This window comes from Macaca fascicularis, chromosome 9, assembly GCF_037993035.2.
Source record: "Macaca fascicularis isolate 582-1 chromosome 9, T2T-MFA8v1.1".
Taxonomy (NCBI): domain Eukaryota; kingdom Metazoa; phylum Chordata; class Mammalia; order Primates; family Cercopithecidae; genus Macaca; species Macaca fascicularis.
This window is the reverse complement of record NC_088383.1, coordinates 45,208,856-45,231,290: the sequence shown is the minus strand read 5'-3', so window position 1 is coordinate 45,231,290 and position 22,435 is coordinate 45,208,856.

Below are 22,435 nucleotides of genomic sequence, written 5' to 3'. Positions count from 1 at the left end.
CAGAAAGCTTCTTTCCAGATTTCATCTGAGGATATTTTCTTTTTCACCATAGCCCTCTAAGGGCTTCCAAATATCACTTTGCCAATTCCACAAGAACAGTCTTAGCGAAAGGCTTCTTGAGGGGAAAGCTGTAAATTCGTGAGATGATTTCACAGAACACCAGGCAGTTTCTCAGAAAGCTCTTTCTCTTTGTTATCAGAGGATATTACCTTTGGCCCTACAGTCTTCAATGGGATCCGAAATATCTGTTCTCTGATTCCACAGAAATAAGGCTAGCAAAGAGATCCACGAAATACACATGTAACTCTTTGAGATGAATTAACAGAACAATAAGCAGTTTCTCAGAAAGCTTCTTTCCATATTTCATCTGAGGATATTTCCTTTTTCACCGTAGCCCTCTATGGGCTTCCGAATATCACTTTGCCAATTCCACAAGAACTGTCTTAGCAAAAGGCTTCTTGAGGGGAAAGCTGTAACTCTGTGAGATGATTTCACAGAACACAAAGAAGTTTCTCAGAAAGCTTCTTTCTCTTTGTTATCGGAGAATATTTCCTTTGGCCCTATTGTCTTCAAAGGGATCCGGAATATCTGCATTCAGATTCCACAGAAATAAGGCTAGCAAAGAGATCCAAGAAATACACATGTAACTCTGTGAGATGAATTAACAGAACACTAAGCAGTTTCTCAGAAAGCTTCTTTCCAGATTTCATCTGAGGATATTTCCTTTTTCACCATAGCCCTCTATGGGCTTCCGAATATCACTTTGCCAATTCCACAAGAACTGTCTTAGCGAAAGGCTTCTTGAGGGGAAAGCTGTAACTCTGTGAGATGATTTCACAGAACACAAAGAAGTTTCTCAGAAAGCTTCTTTCTCTTTGTTATCGGAGAATATTTCCTTTGGCCCTATAGTCTTCAAAGGGATCCGGAATATCTGTATTCAGATTCCACAGAAATAAGGCTAGCAAGGAGATCCACGAAATACACATGTAACTCTGTGAGATGAATTAACAGAACACTAAGCAGTTTCTCAGAAAGCTTCTTTCCAGATTTCATCTGAGGAGATTTCCTTTTTCACCATAGCCCTCTAAGTGGTTCCAAATATCACTTTGCCAATTCCACAAGAACTGTCTTAGCGAAAGGCTTCTTGAGGGGAAAGGTGTAACTCTGTAAGATGATTTCACAGAACACAGAGAAGTTTCTCAGAAAGCTTGTTTCTCTTTGTTATCGGAGGATATTTCCTTTGGTCCTATAGTCTTCAAAGGGATCCGAAATATCTGTTATCAGATTCCTCAGAAATAAGGCTAGCAAAGAGATCCACGAAATACACATGTAACTCTGTGAGATGAATTAACAGAACACAAAGCAGTTTCTCAGAAAGCTTCTTTCCAGATTTCATCTGAGGATATTTCCTTTTTCACCGTAGCTCTCTATGGGTTTCCAAATATCACTTTGCCAATTCCATAAGAACTGTCTTAGCGAAAGGCCTCTTGAAGGGAAAGCTGTAACTCTGTGAGATGATTTCACAGAAAACAAAGAAGTTTCTCAGAAAGCTTCTTTCTCTTTGTTATCGGAGGATATTTCCTTTGGCCCTATCGTCTTCAAAGGGATCCGAAATATCTGTTCTCAGATTCCACAGAAATGAGGCTAGGAAATAGATCCACGAAATACACATGTAACACTGTGGGATGAGTTAACAGAACACTAAGCAGTTTCTCAGAAAGCTTCTTTCCAGATTTCATCTGAGGATATTTCCTTTTTCACCATAGCCCTCTATGGGCTTCCAAATATCACTTTGCCAATTCCACAAGAAATGTCTTAGCGAAAGGCTTCTTGAGGGGACAGCTGTAACTCTGTGAGTTGATTTCACAAAACACAAAGAAGTTTCTCAGAAAGCTTCTTTCTCTTTTTTATCGGAGGATATTTCCTTTGGCCCTATAGTCTTCAAAGGGATCCGAAATACCTGTTCTCAGATTCCACAGAAATAAGGCTAGCAAAGAGATCCACGAAATACACATGTAACTCTGTGAGATGAATTAACAGAACACTAAGCAGTTTCTCAGAAAGCTTCTTTCCAGATTTCATATCAGGAGATTTCCTTTTTCACCGTAGCCCTCTATGGGCTTCCAAATATCACTTTGCCAATTCCACAAGAACTGTCTTAGCGAAAGGCTTCTTGAGGGGAAAGCTGTAACTCTGTGAGATGATTTCAGAGAACACAAAGAAGTTTCTCAGAAAGCCTCCTTCTCTTTGTTATCGGAGGATATTTCCTTTGGCCCTATAGTCTTCAATAGGATCCGAAATATCTGTTCTCTGATTCCACAGAAATAAGGCTAGCAAAGAGATCCACGAAATACACATGTAACTCTGTGAGATGAATTAACAGAACACTAAGCAGTTTCTCAGAAAGCTTCTTTCCTGATTTCATCTGAGGAGATTGCCTTTTTCACCATAGCTATCTATGGGCTTCAAATATCAGTTTGCCAATTCCACAAGAACTGTCTTAGCGAAAGGCTTCCTGAAGGGAAAGCTGTAACTCCTTGAGATGATTTCACAGAACACAAAGAAGTTTCTCAGAAAGCTTCTTTCTCATTGTTATCGGAGGATATTTCCTTTAGCCCTATAATCTTCAATGGGATCCGAAATATCTGTTCTCAGATTCCACAGAAATAAGGCTAGCAAAGAGATCCACGAAATACACATGTAACTCTGTGAGATGAATTAACAGAACACTAAGCAGTTTCTCAGAAAGCTTCTTTCCAGATTTCATCTGAGGATATTTCCTTTTTCACCATAGCCCTCTATGGGCTTCCAAATATCACTTTGCCAATTCCACAAGAACTGTCTTAGCGAAAGGCTTCTTGAGAGGAAAGCTGTAACTCTGTGAGATGATTTCACAGAACACAAAGAAGTTTCTCAGAAAGCTTCTTTCTCTTTGTTATCGGAGGATATTTCCTTTGGCCCTATAGTCTTCAAAGTGATCCGAAATATCTGTTCTCAGATTCCTCAGAAATAAGACTAGAAAAGAGATCCACGGAATACACATGTAACCCTGTGAGATGAATTAACAGAACGCTAAGCAGTTTCTAAGAAAGCTTCTTTCCAGATTTCATCTGAGGTGATTTTCTTTCTCACCATAGCCCTCTATGGCCTTCCAAATATCACTTTGCCAATTCCACAGGAACTTACCTAGCGAAAGGCTTCTTCAGGGGAAAGCTGTAACTCTGTGAGATGATTTCACAGAACACAAAGAAGTTTCTCAGAAAGCTTCTTTCTCTTTGTTATCGGAGGATATTTCCTTTGGCCCTGTAGTCTTCAAAGGGATCCGAAATATCTGTTCTCAGATTCCACAGAAATAAGGCTAGCAAAGAGATCCACGAAATACACATGTAGCTCTGTGAGATGAATTAACAGAACAGTAAGCAGTTTCTCAGAAATCTTCTTTCCAGATTTCCTCTGAGGATATTTCCATTTTCATCCTTGGCCCTCTATGGGCTTCCAAATATCACTTTGCTAATTCCACAAGAACTGTCTTAGCGAAAGGATTCTTGAGGGGAAAGCTGTATCTCTGTGAGATGATTTCACAGAACACAAAGAAGTTTCTCAGAAAGCTTCTTTCTCTTTGTTATCGGAGGATATTTCCTTTGGCCCTATAGTCTTCAAAGGGATCCGAAATATCTGTTCTCAGATTCCACAGAAATAAGGCTAGCAAAGAGATCCAGGAAATACACATGTAACTCTGTGAAATGAATTAACAGAACACTAAGCAGTTTCTCAGAAAGCTTCTTTCCAGATTTCATCTGAGGAGATTTTCTTTTTCACCCTTGCCCTCTATGGGCTTCCAAATATCACTTTGCCAATTCCACAAGAACTGTCTTAGCGAAAGGCTTCTTGAGGGGAAAGCTGTAACTCTGTTAGATGATTTCACCGAACACAAAGAAGTTTCTCAGAAAGCTTCTTTCTCTTTGTTATCGGAGGATATTTCCTTTGGCCCTATAGTCTTCAAAGGGATCCGAAATATCTGTTCTCAGATTCCATAGAAATAAGGTTAGCAAAGAGATACACGAAATACACATGTAACTCTGTGAGATGAATTAACAGAACACTAAGCTGTTTCTCAGAAAGCTTCTTTCCAGATTTCATCTGAGGATATTTCCTTTTTCACCATAGCCCTCTAAGTGGTTCCAAATATCACTTTGCCAATTCCACAAGAACTGTCTTAGCGAAAGGCTTCTTTAGGGGAAAGCTGTAACTCTGTGAGATGATTTCACAGAACACAAAGAAGTTTCTCAGAAAGCTTCTTTCTCTTTGTTATCGGAGGATATTTCCTTTAGCCCTATGGTCTTCAAAGGGATCCGAAACATCTGTTCTCAGATTCCACAGAAATAAGGCTAGCAAAGAGATCCACGAAATACACAGGTATCTCTGTGAGATGAATTAACAGAACACTAAGCAGTTTCTCAGAAAGCTTCTTTCTGTTTGTTATCGGAGGATATTTCCTTTGGCCCTATAGTCTTCAACGGGATCCGAAATATCTCTTCTCAGATTCCACAGAAATAAGGCGAGCAAACAGATCCACGAAATACACATGTAACTCGTTTAGGTGAATTAACAGAACACTAAGCAGTTTCTCAGAAAGCTTCTTTCCAGATTTCATCTGAGGATATTTCCTTTTTCACCGTAGCCCTCTATGGGCTTCCAAATATCACTTTGCCACTTCCACAAGAACTGTCGTAGCGAAAGGCTTCTTGAGGGGAAAGCTGTTACTCTGTGAGATGATTTCACAGAACACAAAGAAGTTTCTCAGAAAGCTTGCTTCTCTTTGTTATCGGAGGATATTTCCTTTTGCCCTAGAGTCTTCAAAGGGATCCGAAATATCTGTTCTCAGATTCCTCAGAAGTAAGGCTAGCAAAGTGATCCACGAAATACACATGTAACTCTCTGAGATGAATTAACAGAACACTAAGCAGTTTCTCAGAAAGCTTCTTTCCAGATTTCATCTGAGGATATTTCCTTTTTCACCATAGCCAGATATGGGCTTCCAAATATCACTTTGCCAATTCCACAAGAACTGTCTTAGCGAAAGGCTTCTTGAGGGGAAAGCTGTAACTCTGTGAGATGATTTCACAGAACACAAAGAAGTTTCTCAGAAAGCTTCTTTCTCTTTGTTATCGGAGGATATTTCCTTTGGCCCTATAGTCTTCAAAGGGATCCGAAATATCTGTTCTCAGATTCCACAGAAATAAGGCTAACAAAGAGATCCACGAAATACACATGTAACTCAGTGAGATGAATTAACAGAACACTAAGCAATTTCTCAGAAAGCTTCTTTCCGGATTTCATCTGAGGATATTTCCTTGTTCACCATAGCCCTCTAAGTGGTTCCAAATATCACTTTGCCAATTCCACAAGAACTGTCTTAGCGAAAGGCTTCTTTAGGGGAAAGCTGTAACTCTGTGAGATGATTTCAAAGAACACAAAGAAGTTTCTCAGAAAGCTTCTTTCTCTTTGTTATCGGAGGATATTTCCTTTGGCCCTATGGTCTTCAAAGGGATCCGAAATATCTGTTCTCAGATTCCACAGAAATAAGGCTAGCAAAGAGATCCACGAAATACACATGTAACTCTGTGAGATGAATTAACAGAACACTAAGCAGTTTCTCAGAAAGATTCTTTCTCTTTGTTGTCGGAGGATATTTCCTTTGGCCCTATAGTCTTCAACGGGATCCGAAATATCTGTACTCAGATTCCACAGAAATAAGGCTAGCAAAGAGATCCACGAAATACACATGTAACTCTTTGAGATGAATTAACAGAACACTAAGCAGTTTCTCAGAAAGCTTCTTTCCAGATTTCATCTGAGGATATTTCCTTTTTCACCGTAGCCCTCTATGGGCTTCCAAGTATCACTTTGCCAATTACACAAGAACTGTCTTAGCGAAAGGCTTCTTGAGGGGAAAGCTGTAACTCTGTGAGATGATTTCACAGAACACAAAGAAGTTTCTCAGAAAGCTTTTTTCTCTTTGTTATCGGAGGATATTTCCTTTTGCCCTAGAGTCTTCAAAGGGATCCGAAATATCTGTTCTCAGATTCCTCAGAAATAAGGCTAGCAAAGAGATCCACGAAATACACATGTAACTCTGTGAGATGAATTAACAGAACACTAAGCAGTTTCTCAGAAAGCTTCTTTCCGGATTTCATCTGAGGATATTTCCTTTTTCACCTTAGCCCTCTATGGACTTCCAAATTTCACTTTGCCTATTCCACAAGAACTGTCTTAGCGAAAGGCTTCTTGAGGGGAAAGCTGTAACTCTGTGAGATGATTTCACAGAACACAAAGAAGTTTCTCAGAAAGCTTCTTTCTCTTTGTTATCGGAAGATATTTCCTTTGGCCCTAGAGTCTTCAAAGGGATCCGAAATATCTCTTCTCAGATTCCTCAGAAATAAGGCTAGCAAAGAGATCCACGAAATACACATGTAACTCTGTGAGATGAACTAACAGAACTGTAAGCAGTTTCTCAGAAAGCTTCTTTCCAGATTTCATCTGAGGAGATTGCCTTTTTCACAATAGCCGTCTAGGGGCTTCAAATATCACTTTGCCCATTCCACAAGAACTGTCTTAGCGAAAGGCTTCTTGAGGGGAAAGCTGTAACTCTGTGAGATGATTTCACAGAACACAAAGAAGTTTCTCAGAAAGCTTCTTTCTCTTTGTTATCCAAGGATATTTTCTTTGGCCCTATAGTCTTCAAAGGGATCCAAAATATCTGTTCTCAGATTCCACAGAAATAAGGCAAGCAAAGAGATCCACGAAATACACATGTAACTCTGTGAGATGAATTAACAGAACACTAAGCAGTTTCTCAGAAAGCTTCTTTCCAGATTTCATCTGAGGATATTTCCTTTTTCACCATAGTCCTCTATGGGCTTCCAAATACCACTTTGCCAGTTCCACAAGAACTGTCTTAGCGAAAGGCTTCTTGAGGGGAAAGCTATAACTCTGTGAGATGATTTCACAGAACACAAAGAAGTTTCTCAAAAAGCTTCTTTCTCTTTGTTATCGTAGTTTATTTCCTTTGGCCGGATAGTCATCAATGTGATCCGAAATATCTGTTCTCAGATTCCACAGAAATAAGCCTGGCAAAGAGATCCACGAAATACACATGTATCTCTGTGAGATGAATTAACAGAACACTAAGCAGTTTCTCAGAAAGCTTCTTTCCAGATTTCATCTCAGGATATTTCCTTTTTCACCCTAGCACTCTATGGGCTGCCAAATATCACTTTGCCAATTCCACAAGAACTGTCTTAGCGAACGGCTTCTTGAGGGGAAAGCTGTAACTCTGTGAGATGATTTCACAGAATACAAAGAAGTTTCTCAGAAAGCTTCTTTCTCTTTGTTATCCAAGGATATTTCCTTTGGCCCTATAGTCTTCAAAGGGATCCGAAATATCTGTTCTCAGATTCCTCACAAATAAGGGTAGCAAAGAGATCCACGAAATACACATGTGACTCTGTGAGATCAATTAACAGAACACTAAGCAGTTTCTCAGAAAGCTTCTTTCCAGAATTCATCTGAGGATATTTCCTTTTTCACCATAGCCCTCTATGGGATTCCAAATATCACTTTGCGAATTCCACAAGAACTGTCTTAGCGAAAGGCTTCTTGAGGGGAAAGCTGTAACTCTGTGAGATGATTTCACAGAACACAAAGAGGTTCATTAGAAAGCTTCTTTCCTTTGTTATCGGAGGATATTTCCTTTGGCCCTATAGTCTTCAGGGGATCCGAAATATCTGTTCTCAGATTCCACAGAAATAAGGCTAGCAAAGAGAGCCACGAAATACACATGTAAGTCTGGGAGATGAATTAACAGAACACTCAGCAGTTTCTCAGAAAGCTTCTTTCCAGGTTTCATCTGAGGAGATTTCCTTTTTCACCATAGCCCTCTATGGCCTTCCAAATATCACTTTGCCAATTCCACAAGAACTGTCTTAGCGAAAGGCTTCTTGAGGGTAAAGCTGTAACTCTGTTAGATGATTTCACCGAACACAAAGAAGTTTCTCAGAAAGCTTCTTTCTCTTTGTTATCGGAGAATATTTCCTTTGGCCCTATAGTCTTCAAAGGGATCCGAAATATCTGTACTCAGATTCCACAGAATTAAGGCTAGCAAAGAGATCCACGAAATACACATGTAACTTTCTGAGATGAATTAACAGAACACTAAGCAGTTTCTCAGAAAGCTTCTTTCCAGATTTCATCTGAGGATATTTCCTTTTTCACCGTAGCCCTCTATGGGCTTCCAAATATCACTTTCCCAATACCACAAGAACTGTCTTAGCGAAAGGCTTCTTGAGGAGAAAGCTGTAACTCTGTGAGATGATTTCATAGAACACAAAGAAGTTTCTCAGAAAGCTTCTTTCTCTTTGTTATCGGAGGATATTTCCTTTTGCCCTAGAGTCTTCAAAGTGATCCGAAATATCTGTTCTCAGATCCTCAGAAATAAGGCTAGCAAAGTGATCCACGAAATACACATGTAACTCTGTGAGATGAATTAACAGAACACTAAGCAGTTTCTCAGAAAGCTTCTTTCCAGATTTCATCTGAGGATATTTCCTTTTTCACCATAGCCCTCTGTAGGCTTCCAAATATCACTTTGCCAATTCCACAAGAACTGTCTTAGCCAAAGGCTTCCTGAGGGGAAAGCTGTAACTCTGTGAGATGATTTCACCGAACACAAAGAAGTTTCTCAGAAAGCTTCTTTCTCTTTTTTATCGGAGGATATTTCCTTTGGCCCTATAGTCTTCAAAGGGATCCGAAATATCCTTTCTCAGATTCCTCAGAAATAAGGCTGAAAAGAGATCCACGAAATACACATGTAACGCTGTGAGATGAATTAACAGAACTCTAAGCAGTTTATCCGAAAGCTTCTTTCCAGATTACAACTGAGGAGATTTCCTTTTTCACTATAGCCCTCTATGGGCTTCCAAATGTCACTTTGCCAATTCCACAGGAACTGTCTTAGCGAAAGGCTTCTTGAGGGGAAATCTGTAACTCTGTGAAATGATTTCACAGAACACAAAGAAGTTTCTCAGAAAGCTTCTTTCTCTTTGTTGTCGGAGGATATTTCCTTTGGCCCTACAGTCTTCAAAGGGATCCGAAAAATCTGTTCTCAGATTCCAATGAAATAAGGCTAGCAAAGAGATCCACGAAATACACATGTAACTCTGTGAGATGAATTAACAGAACACTCAGTAGTTTCTCAGAAAGCTTCTTTCCAGATTTCATCAGAGGATATTTCCTTTTTCACCATAGACCTCTATGGGCTTCCAAATATCACTTTGCCAATTACAGAAGAACTGTATTTGCGAATGGCTTCTTGAGGGGAAAGCTGTAACTCTGTGAGATGATTTCACAGAACACAAAGAAGTTTCTCAGAAAGCTTCTTTCTCTTTGTTATCGGAGGATATTTCCTTTGGCCCTATAGTCTTCAAAGGGATCCGAAATATCTGTTCTCACTTCCACAGAAATAAACCTAGCAAAGAGTTCCACGAAATACACATGTAACTCTGTGAGATGAATTAACAGAACACTAAGCAGTTTCTCAGAAACCTTCTTTCCAGATTTCAACTGAGGAGATTGCCTTTTTCACCATAGCCCTCTAGGGGCTTCAAATATCACTTTGACAATTCCACAAGAACTGTCTTAGCGAAAGGATTCTTGAGAGGAAAGCTGTAACTCTGTGAGATGATTTCACAGAACACAAAGAAGTTTCTCAGAAAGCTTCTTTCTCTTTCTTATCGGAGGATATTTCATTTAGCCCTATAGTCTTCAAAGGGATCAGAAATATTTGTCCTCAGATTCCACAGAAATAAGGCAAGCAAAGAGATCCACGAAATACATATGTAACTCTGTGAGATGAATTAACAGAACACTAAGCAGTTTCTCAGAAATCTTCTTTCCAGATTTCATCTGAGGATATTTCCTTTTTCACCGTAGCCCTCTATGGGCTTCCAAATATCACTTTGCCAATTCCACAAGAACTGTCTTAGCGAAAGGCGTCTTGAGGGGAAAGCTGTAACTCTGTGAGATGATTTCACCGAACAAAAAGAAGTTTCCCTGAAAGCTTCTTTCTCTTTGTTATCGGAGGATATTTCCTTTGGCCCTATAGTCTTCAAAGTGATCCGAAATATCTGTTCTCAGATTCCTCAGAAATAAGGCTAGAAAAGAGATCCACGGAATACACATGTAACCCTGTGAGATGAATTAACAGAACTCTAAGCAGTTTCTAAGAAAGCTTCTTTCCAGATTTCATCTGAGGTGATTTTCTTTCTCACCATAGCCCTCTATGGCCTTCCAAATATCACTTTGCCAATTCCACAGGAACTTACCTAGCGAAAGGCTTCTTCAGGGGAAAGCTGTAACTCTGTGAGATGATTTCACAGAACACAAAGAAGTTTCTCAGAAAGCTTCTTTCTCTTTGTTATCGGAGGATATGTCCTTTGGCCCTGTAGTCTTCAAAGGGATCCGAAATATCTGTTCTCAGATTCCACAGAAATAAGGCTAGCAAAGAGATCCACGAAATACACATGTAGCTCTGTGAGATGAATTAACAGAACAGTAAGCAGTTTCTCAGAAATCTTCTTTCCAGATTTCCTCTGAGGATATTTCCATTTTCATCCTTGGCCCTCTATGGGCTTCCAAATATCACTTTGCCAATTCCACAAGAACTGTCTTAGCGAAAGGATTCTTGAGGGGAAAGCTGTATCTCTGTGAGATGATTTCACAGAACACAAAGAAGTTTCTCAGAAAGCTTCTTTCTCTTTGTTATCGGAGGATATTTCCTTTGGCCCTATAGTCTTCAAAGGGATCCGAAATATCTGTTCTCAGATTCCACAGAAATAAGGCTAGCAAAGAGATCCAGGAAATACACATGTAACTCTGTGAAATGAATTAACAGAACACTAAGCAGTTTCTCAGAAAGCTTCTTTCCAGATTTCATCTGAGGAGATTTTCTTTTTCACCCTTGCCCTCTATGGGCTTCCAAATATCACTTTGCCAATTCCACAAGAACTGTCTTAGCGAAAGGCTTCTTGAGGGGAAAGCTGTAACTCTGTTAGATGATTTCACCGAACACAAAGAAGTTTCTCAGAAAGCTTCTTTCTCTTTGTTATCGGAGGATATTTCCTTTGGCCCTATAGTCTTCAAAGGGATCCGAAATATCTGTTCTCAGATTCCACAGAAATAAGGTTAGCAAAGAGATACACGAAATACACATGTAACTCTGTGAGATGAATTAACAGAACACTAAGCAGTTTCTCAGAAAGCTTCTTTCCAGATTTCATCTGAGGATATTTCCTTTTTCACCATAGCCCTCTAAGTGGTTCCAAATATCACTTTGCCAATTCCACAAGAACTGTCTTAGCGAAAGGCTTCTTTAGGGGAAAGCTGTAACTCTGTGAGATGATTTCACAGAACACAAAGAAGTTTCTCAGAAAGCTTCTTTCTCTTTGTTATCGGAGGATATTTCCTTTAGCCCTATGGTCTTCAAAGGGATCCGAAACATCTGTTCTCAGATTCCACAGAAATAAGGCTAGCAAAGAGATCCACGAAATACACAGGTATCTCTGTGAGATGAATTAACAGAACACTAAGCAGTTTCTCAGAAAGCTTCTTTCTGTTTGTTATCGGAGGATATTTCCTTTGGCCCTATAGTCTTCAACGGGATCCGAAATATCTCTTCTCAGATTCCACAGAAATAAGGCGAGCAAACAGATCCACGAAATACACATGTAACTCGTTTAGGTGAATTAACAGAACACTAAGCAGTTTCTCAGAAAGCTTCTTTCCAGATTTCATCTGAGGATATTTCCTTTTTCACCGTAGCCCTCTATGGGCTTCCAAATATCACTTTGCCACTTCCACAAGAACTGTCGTAGCGAAAGGCTTCTTGAGGGGAAAGCTGTTACTCTGTGAGATGATTTCACAGAACACAAAGAAGTTTCTCAGAAAGCTTCTTTCTCTTTGTTATCGGAGGATATTTCCTTTGGCCGTGTAGTCTTCATTGGGATCCGAAATACCTGTTCTCACATTCCGCAGAAATGAGGCTAGCAAAGTGATCCACGAAATACACATGTAACTCTCTGAGATGAATTAACAGAACACTAAGCAGTTTCTCAGAAAGCTTCTTTCCAGATTTCATCTGAGGATATTTCCTTTTTCACCATAGCCAGATATGGGCTTCCAAATATCACTTTGCCAATTCCACAAGAACTGTCTTAGCGAAAGGCTTCTTGAGGGGAAAGCTGTAACTCTGTGAGATGATTTCACAGAACACAAAGAAGTTTCTCAGAAAGCTTCTTTCTCTTTGTTATCGGAGGATATTTCCTTTGGCCCTATAGTCTTCAAAGGGATCCGAAATATCTGTTCTCAGATTCCACAGAAATAAGGCTAACAAAGAGATCCACGAAATACACATGTAACTCAGTGAGATGAATTAACAGAACACTAAGCAATTTCTCAGAAAGCTTCTTTCCGGATTTCATCTGAGGATATTTCCTTGTTCACCATAGCCCTCTAAGTGGTTCCAAATATCACTTTGCCAATTCCACAAGAACTGTCTTAGCGAAAGGCTTCTTTAGGGGAAAGCTGTAACTCTGTGAGATGATTTCAAAGAACACAAAGAAGTTTCTCAGAAAGCTTCTTTCTCTTTGTTATCGGAGGATATTTCCTTTGGCCCTATGGTCTTCAAAGGGATCCGAAATATCTGTTCTCAGATTCCACAGAAATAAGGCTAGCAAAGAGATCCACGAAATACACATGTAACTCTGTGAGATGAATTAACAGAACACTAAGCAGTTTCTCAGAAAGATTCTTTCTCTTTGTTGTCGGAGGATATTTCCTTTGGCCCTATAGTTTTCAACGGGATCCGAAATATCTGTACTCAGATTCCACAGAAATAAGGCTAGCAAAGAGATCCACGAAATACACATGTAACTCTTTGAGATGAATTAACAGAACACTAAGCAGTTTCTCAGAAAGCTTCTTTCCAGATTTCATCTGAGGATATTTCCTTTTTCACCGTAGCCCTCTATGGGCTTCCAAGTATCACTTTGCCAATTACACAAGAACTGTCTTAGCGAAAGGCTTCTTGAGGGGAAAGCTGTAACTCTGTGAGATGATTTCACAGAACACAAAGAAGTTTCTCAGAAAGCTTTTTTCTCTTTGTTATCGGAGGATATTTCCTTTTGCCCTAGAGTCTTCAAAGGGATCCGAAATATCTGTTCTCAGATTCCTCAGAAATAAGGCTAGCAAAGAGATCCACGAAATACACATGTAACTCTGTGAGATGAATTAACAGAACACTAAGCAGTTTCTCAGAAAGCTTCTTTCCAGATTTCATCTGAGGATATTTCCTTTTTCACCTTAGCCCTCTATGGACTTCCAAATTTCACTTTGCCTATTCCACAAGAACTGTCTTAGCGAAAGGCTTCTTGAGGGGAAAGCTGTAACTCTGTGAGATGATATCACAGAACACAAAGAAGTTTCTCAGAAAGCTTCTTTCTCTTTGTTATCGGAAGATATTTCCTTTGGCCCTAGAGTCTTCAAAGGGATCCGAAATATCTCTTCTCAGATTCCTCAGAAATAAGGCTAGCAAAGAGATCCACGAAATACACATGTAACTCTGTGAGATGAACTAACAGAACTGTAAGCAGTTTCTCAGAAAGCTTCTTTCCAGATTTCATCTGAGGAGATTGCCTTTTTCACAATAGCCGTCTAGGGGCTTCAAATATCACTTTGCCCATTCCACAAGAACTGTCTTAGCGAAAGGCTTCTTGAGGGGAAAGCTGTAACTCTGTGAGATGATTTCACAGAACACAAAGAAGTTTCTCAGAAAGCTTCTTTCTCTTTGTTATCCAAGGATATTTTCTTTGGCCCTATAGTCTTCAAAGGGATCCAAAATATCTGTTCTCAGATTCCACAGAAATAAGGCAAGCAAAGAGATCCACGAAATACACATGTAACTCTGTGAGATGAATTAACAGAACACTAAGCAGTTTCTCAGAAAGCTTCTTTCCAGATTTCATCTGAGGATATTTCCTTTTTCACCATAGTCCTCTATGGGCTTCCAAATACCACTTTGCCAATTCCACAAGAACTGTCTTAGCGAAAGGCTTCTTGAGGGGAAAGCTATAACTCTGTGAGATGATTTCACAGAACACAAAGAAGTTTCTCAAAAAGCTTCTTTCTCTTTGTTATCGTAGTTTATTTCCTTTGGCCGGATAGTCATCAATGTGATCCGAAATATCTGTTCTCAGATTCCACAGAAATAAGCCTGGCAAAGAGATCCACGAAATACACATGTATCTCTGTGAGATGAATTAACAGAACACTAAGCAGTTTCTCAGAAAGCTTCTTTCCAGATTTCATCTCAGGATATTTCCTTTTTCACCCTAGCACTCTATGGGCTGCCAAATATCACTTTGCCAATTCCACAAGAACTGTCTTAGCGAACGGCTTCTTGAGGGGAAAGCTGTAACTCTGTGAGATGATTTCACAGAACACAAAGAAGTTTCTCAGAAAGCTTCTTTCTCTTTGTTATCCAAGGATATTTCCTTTGGCACTATAGTCTTCAAAGGGATCCGAAATATCTGTTCTCAGATTCCTCACAAATAAGGGTAGCAAAGAGATCCACGAAATACACATGTGACTCTGTGAGATCAATTAACAGAACACTAAGCAGTTTCTCAGAAAGCTTCTTTCCAGAATTCATCTGAGGATATTTCCTTTTTCACCATAGCCCTCTATGGGATTCCAAATATCACTTTGCGAATTCCACAAGAACTGTCTTAGCGAAAGGCTTCTTGAGGGGAAAGCTGTAACTCTGTGAGATGATTTCACAGAACACAAAGAGGTTCATTAGAAAGCTTCTTTCCTTTGTTATCGGAGGATATTTCCTTTGGCCCTATAGTCTTCAGGGGATCCGAAATATCTGCTCTCAGATTCCACAGAAATAAGGCTAGCAAAGAGAGCCACGAAATACACATGTAAGTCTGGGAGATGAATTAACAGAACACTCAGCAGTTTCTCAGAAAGCTTCTTTCCAGGTTTCATCTGAGGAGATTTCCTTTTTCACCATAGCCCTCTATGGCCTTCCAAATATCACTTTGCCAATTCCACAAGAACTGTCTTAGCGAAAGGCTTCTTGAGGGTAAAGCTGTAACTCTGTTAGATGATTTCACCGAACACAAAGAAGTTTCTCAGAAAGCTTCTTTCTCTTTGTTATCGGAGAATATTTCCTTTGGCCCTATAGTCTTCAAAGGGATCCGAAATATCTGTACTCAGATTCCACAGAATTAAGGCTAGCAAAGAGATCCACGAAATACACATGTAACTTTCTGAGATGAATTAACAGAACACTAAGCAGTTTCTCAGAAAGCTTCTTTCCAGATTTCATCTGAGGATATTTCCTTTTTCACCGTAGCCCTCTATGGGCTTCCAAATATCACTTTCCCAATACCACAAGAACTGTCTTAGCGAAAGGCTTCTTGAGGAGAAAGCTGTAACTCTGTGAGATGATTTCATAGAACACAAAGAAGTTTCTCAGAAAGCTTCTTTCTCTTTGTTATCGGAGGATATTTCCTTTTGCCCTAGAGTCTTCAAAGTGATCCGAAATATCTGTTCTCAGATTCCTCAGAAATAAGGCTAGCAAAGTGATCCACGAAATACACATGTAACTCTGTGAGATGAATTAACAGAACACTAAGCAGTTTCTCAGAAAGCTTCTTTCCAGATTTCATCTGAGGATATTTCCTTTTTCACCATAGCCCTCTGAAGGCTTCCAAATATCACTTTGCCAATTCCACAAGAACTGTCTTAGCCAAAGGCTTCCTGAGGGGAAAGCTGTAACTCTGTGAGATGATTTCACCGAACACAAAGAAGTTTCTCAGAAAGCTTCTTTCTCTTTTTTATCGGAGGATATTTCCTTTGGCCCTATAGTCTTCAAAGGGATCCGAAATATCCTTTCTCAGATTCCTCAGAAATAAGGCTGAAAAGAGATCCACGAAATACACATGTAACGCTGTGAGATGAATTAACAGAACTCTAAGCAGTTTATCCGAAAGCTTCTTTCCAGATTACAACTGAGGAGATTTCCTTTTTCACTATAGCCCTCTATGGGCTTCCAAATGTCACTTTGCCAATTCCACAGGAACTGTCTTAGCGAAAGGCTTCTTGAAGGGAAATCTGTAACTCTGTGAAATGATTTCACAGAACACAAAGAAGTTTCTCAGAAAGCTTCTTTCTCTTTGTTGTCGGAGGATATTTCCTTTGGCCCTACAGTCTTCAAAGGGATCCGAAAAATCTGTTCTCAGATTCCAATGAAATAAGGCTAGCAAAGAGATCCACGAAATACACATGTAACTCTGTGAGATGAATTAACAGAACACTCAGTAGTTTCTCAGAAAGCTTCTTTCCAGATTTCATCAGAGGATATTTCCTTTTTCACCATATACCTCTATGGGCTTCCAAATATCACTTTGCCAATTACAGAAGAACTGTATTAGCGAAAGGCTTCTTGAGGGGAAAGCTGTAACTCTGTGAGATGATTTCACAGAACACAAAGAAGTTTCTCAGAAAGCTTCTTTCTCTTTGTTATCGGAGGATATTTCCTTTGGCCCTATAGTCTTCAAAGGGATCCGAAATATCTGTTCTCACTTCCACAGAAATAAACCTAGCAAAGAGTTCCACGAAATACACATGTAACTCTGTGAGATGAATTAACAGAACACTAAGCAGTTTCTCAGAAACCTTCTTTCCAGATTTCAACTGAGGAGATTGCCTTTTTCACCATAGCCCTCTAGGGGCTTCAAATATCACTTTGACAATTCCACAAGAACTGTCTTAGCGAAAGGATTCTTGAGAGGAAAGCTGTAACTCTGTGAGATGATTTCACAGAACACAAAGAAGTTTCTCAGAAAGCTTCTTTCTCTTTCTTATCGGAGGATATTTCATTTAGCCCTATAGTCTTCAAAGGGATCAGAAATATTTGTCCTCAGATTCCACAGAAATAAGGCAAGCAAAGAGATCCACGAAATACATATGTAACTCTGTGAGATGAATTAACAGAACACTAAGCAGTTTCTCAGAAATCTTCTTTCCAGATTTCATCTGAGGATATTTCCTTTTTCACCGTAGCCCTCTATGGGCTTCCAAATATCACTTTGCCAATTCCACAAGAACTGTCTTAGCGAAAGGCGTCTTGAGGGGAAAGCTGTAACTCTGTGAGATGATTTCACCGAACAAAAAGAAGTTTCCCAGAAAGCTTCTTTCTCTTTGTTATCGGAGGATATTTCCTTTGGCCCTATAGTCTTCAAAGTGATCCGAAATATCTGTTCTCAGATTCCTCAGAAATAAGGCTAGAAAAGAGATCCACGGAATACACATGTAACCCTGTGAGATGAATTAACAGAACTCTAAGCAGTTTCTAAGAAAGCTTCTTTCCAGATTTCATCTGAGGTGATTTTCTTTCTCACCATAGCCCTCTATGGCCTTCCAAATATCACTTTGCCAATTCCACAGGAACTTACCTAGCGAAAGGCTTCTTCAGGGGAAAGCTGTAACTCTGTGAGATGATTTCACAGAACACAAAGAAGTTTCTCAGAAAGCTTCTTTCTCTTTGTTATCGGAGGATATTTCCTTTGGCCCTGTAGTCTTCAAAGGGATCCGAAATATCTGTTCTCAGATTCCACAGAAATAAGGCTAGCAAAGAGATCCACGAAATACACATGTAGCTCTGTGAGATGAATTAACAGAACAGTAAGCAGTTTCTCAGAAATCTTCTTTCCAGATTTCCTCTGAGGATATTTCCATTTTCATCCTTGGCCCTCTATGGGCTTCCAAATATCACTTTGCCAATTCCACAAGAACTGTCTTAGCGAAAGGATTCTTGACGGGAAAGCTGTATCTCTGTGAGATGATTTCACAGAACACAAAGAAGTTTCTCAGAAAGCTTCTTTCTCTTTGTTATCGGAGGATATTTCCTTTGGCCCTATAGTCTTCAAAGGGATCCGAAATATCTGTTCTCAGATTCCACAGAAATAAGGCTAGCAAAGAGATCCAGGAAATACACATGTAACTCTGTGAAATGAATTAACAGAACACTAAGCAGTTTCTCAGAAAGCTTCTTTCCAGATTTCATCTGAGGAGATTTTCTTTTTCACCCTTGCCCTCTATGGGCTTCCAAATATCACTTTGCCAATTCCACAAGAACTGTCTTAGCGAAAGGCTTCTTGAGGGGAAAGCTGTAACTCTGTTAGATGATTTCAACGAACACAAAGAAGTTTCTCAGAAAGCTTCTTTCTCTTTGTTATCGGAGGATATTTCCTTTGGCCCTATAGTCTTCAAAGGGATCCGAAATATCTGTTCTCAGATTCCACAGAAATAAGGTTAGCAAAGAGATACACGAAATACACATGTAACTCTGTGAGATGAATTAACAGAACACTAAGCAGTTTCTCAGAAAGCTTCTTTCCAGATTTCATCTGAGGATATTTCCTTTTTCACCATAGCCCTCTAAGTGGTTCCAAATATCACTTTGCCAATTCCACAAGAACTGTCTTAGCGAAAGGCTTCTTTAGGGGAAAGCTGTAACTCTGTGAGATGATTTCACAGAACACAAAGAAGTTTCTCAGAAAGCTTCTTTCTCTTTGTTATCGGAGGATATTTCCTTTAGCCCTATGGTCTTCAAAGGGATCCGAAACATCTGTTCTCAGATTCCACAGAAATAAGGCTAGCAAAGAGATCCACGAAATACACAGGTATCTCTGTGAGATGAATTAACAGAACACTAAGCAGTTTCTCAGAAAGCTTCTTTCTGTTTGTTATCGGAGGATATTTCCTTTGGCCCTATAGTCTTCAACGGGATCCGAAATATCTCTTCTCAGATTCCACAGAAGTTAGGCGAGCAAACAGATCCACGAAATACACATGTAACTCGTTTAGGTGAATTAACAGAACACTAAGCAGTTTCTCAGAAAGCTTCTTTCCAGATTTCATCTGAGGATATTTCCTTTTTCACCGTAGCCCTCTATGGGCTTCCAAATATCACTTTGCCACTTCCACAAGAACTGTCGTAGCGAAAGGCTTCTTGAGGGGAAAGCTGTTACTCTGTGAGATGATTTCACAGAACACAAAGAAGTTTCTCAGAAAGCTTCTTTCTCTTTGTTATCGGAGGATATTTCCTTTGGCCGTGTAGTCTTCATTGGGATCCGAAATACCTGTTCTCACATTCCGCAGAAATGAGGCTAGCAAAGTGATCCACGAAATACACATGTAACTCTCTGAGATGAATTAACAGAACACTAAGCAGTTTCTCAGAAAGCTTCTTTCCAGATTTCATCTGAGGATATTTCCTTTTTCACCATAGCCAGATATGGGCTTCCAAATATCACTTTGCCAATTCCACAAGAACTGTCTTAGCGAAAGGCTTCTTGAGGGGAAAGCTGTAACTCTGTGAGATGATTTCACAGAACACAAAGAAGTTTCTCAGAAAGCTTCTTTCTCTTTGTTATCGGAGGATATTTCCTTTGGCCCTATAGTCTTCAAAGGGATCCGAAATATCTGTTCTCAGATTCCACAGAAATAAGGCTAACAAAGAGATCCACGAAATACACATGTAACTCTGTGAGATGAATTAACAGAACACTAAGCAATTTCTCAGAAAGCTTCTTTCCGGATTTCATCTGAGGATATTTCCTTGTTCACCATAGCCCTCTAAGTGGTTCCAAATATCACTTTGCCAATTCCACAAGAACTGTCTTAGCGAAAGGCTTCTTTAGGGGAAAGCTGTAACTCTGTGAGATGATTTCAAAGAACACAAAGAAGTTTCTCAGAAAGCTTCTTTCTCTTTGTTATCGGAGGATATTTCCTTTGGCCCTATGGTCTTCAAAGGGATCCGAAATATCTGTTCTCAGATTCCACAGAAATAAGGCTAGCAAAGAGATCCACGAAATACACATGTAACTCTGTGAGATGAATTAACAGAACACTAAGCAGTTTCTCAGAAAGATTCTTTCTCTTTGTTGTCGGAGGATATTTCCTTTGGCCCTATAGTCTTCAACGGGATCCGAAATATCTGTACTCAGATTCCACAGAAATAAGGCTAGCAAAGAGATTCACGAAATACACATGTAACTCTTTGAGATGAATTAACAGAACACTAAGCAGTTTCTCAGAAAGCTTCTTTCCAGATTTCATCTGAGGATATTTCCTTTTTCACCGTAGCCCTCTATGGGCTTCCAAGTATCACTTTGCCAATTACACAAGAACTGTCTTAGCGAAAGGCTTCTTGAGGGGAAAGCTGTAACTCTGTGAGATGATTTCACAGAACACAAAGAAATTTCTCAGAAAGCTTTTTTCTCTTTGTTATCGGAGGATATTTCCTTTTCCCCTAGAGTCTTCAAAGGGATCCGAAATATCTGTTCTCAGATTCCTCAGAAATAAGGCTAGCAAAGAGATCCACGAAATACACATGTAACTCTGTGAGATGAATTAACAGAACACTAAGCAGTTTCTCAGAAAGCTTCTTTCCAGATTTCATCTGAGGATATTTCCTTTTTCACCTTAGCCCTCTATGGACTTCCAAATTTCACTTTGCCTATTCCACAAGAACTGTCTTAGCGAAAGGCTTCTTGAGGGGAAAGCTGTAACTCTGTGAGATGATTTCACAGAACACAAAGAAGTTTCTCAAAAAGCTTCTTTCTCTTTGTTATCGTAGTTTATTTCCTTTGGCCGGATAGTCATCAATGTGATCCGAAATATCTGTTCTCAGATTCCACAGAAATAAGCCTGGCAAAGAGATCCACGAAATACACATGTATCTCTGTGAGATGAATTAACAGAACACTAAGCAGTTTCTCAGAAAGCTTCTTTCCAGATTTCATCTCAGGATATTTCCTTTTTCACCCTAGCACTCTATGGGCTGCCAAATATCACTTTGCCAATTCCACAAGAACTGTCTTAGCGAACGGCTTCTTGAGGGGAAAGCTGTAACTCTGTGAGATGATTTCACAGAACACAAAGAAGTTTCTCAGAAAGCTTCTTTCTCTTTGTTATCCAAGGATATTTCCTTTGGCACTATAGTCTTCAAAGGGATCCGAAATATCTGTTCTCAGATTCCTCACAAATAAGGGTAGCAAAGAGATCCACGAAATACACATGTGACTCTGTGAGATCAATTAACAGAACACTAAGCAGTTTCTCAGAAAGCTTCTTTCCAGAATTCATCTGAGGATATTTCCTTTTTCACCATAGCCCTCTATGGGATTCCAAATATCACTTTGCGAATTCCACAAGAACTGTCTTAGCGAAAGGCTTCTTGAGGGGAAAGCTGTAACTCTGTGAGATGATTTCACAGAACACAAAGAGGTTCATTAGAAAGCTTCTTTCCTTTGTTATCGGAGGATATTTCCTTTGGCCCTATAGTCTTCAGGGGATCCGAAATATCTGCTCTCAGATTCCACAGAAATAAGGCTAGCAAAGAGAGCCACGAAATACACATGTAAGTCTGGGAGATGAATTAACAGAACACTCAGCAGTTTCTCAGAAAGCTTCTTTCCAGGTTTCATCTGAGGAGATTTCCTTTTTCACCATAGCCCTCTATGGCCTTCCAAATATCACTTTGCCAATTCCACAAGAACTGTCTTAGCGAAAGGCTTCTTGAGGGTAAAGCTGTAACTCTGTTAGATGATTTCACCGAACCCAAAGAAGTTTCTCAGAAAGCTTCTTTCTCTTTGTTATCGGAGAATATTTCCTTTGGCCCTATAGTCTTCAAAGGGATCCGAAATATCTGTACTCAGATTCCACAGAATTAAGGCTAGCAAAGAGATCCACGAAATACACATGTAACTTTCTGAGATGAATTAACAGAACACTAAGCAGTTTCTCAGAAAGCTTCTTTCCAGATTTCATCTGAGGATATTTCCTTTTTCACCGTAGCCCTCTATGGGCTTCCAAATATCACTTTCCCAATACCACAAGAACTGTCTTAGCGAAAGGCTTCTTGAGGAGAAAGCTGTAACTCTGTGAGATGATTTCATAGAACACAAAGAAGTTTCTCAGAAAGCTTCTTTCTCTTTGTTATCGGAGGATATTTCCTTTTGCCCTAGAGTCTTCAAAGTGATCCGAAATATCTGTTCTCAGATTCCTCAGAAATAAGGCTAGCAAAGTGATCCACGAAATACACATGTAACTCTGTGAGATGAATTAACAGAACACTAAGCAGTTTCTCAGAAAGCTTCTTTCCAGATTTCATCTGAGGATATTTCCTTTTTCACCATAGCCCTCTGTAGGCTTCCAAATATCACTTTGCCAATTCCACAAGAACTGTCTTAGCCAAAGGCTTCCTGAGGGGAAAGCTGTAACTCTGTGAGATGATTTCACCGAA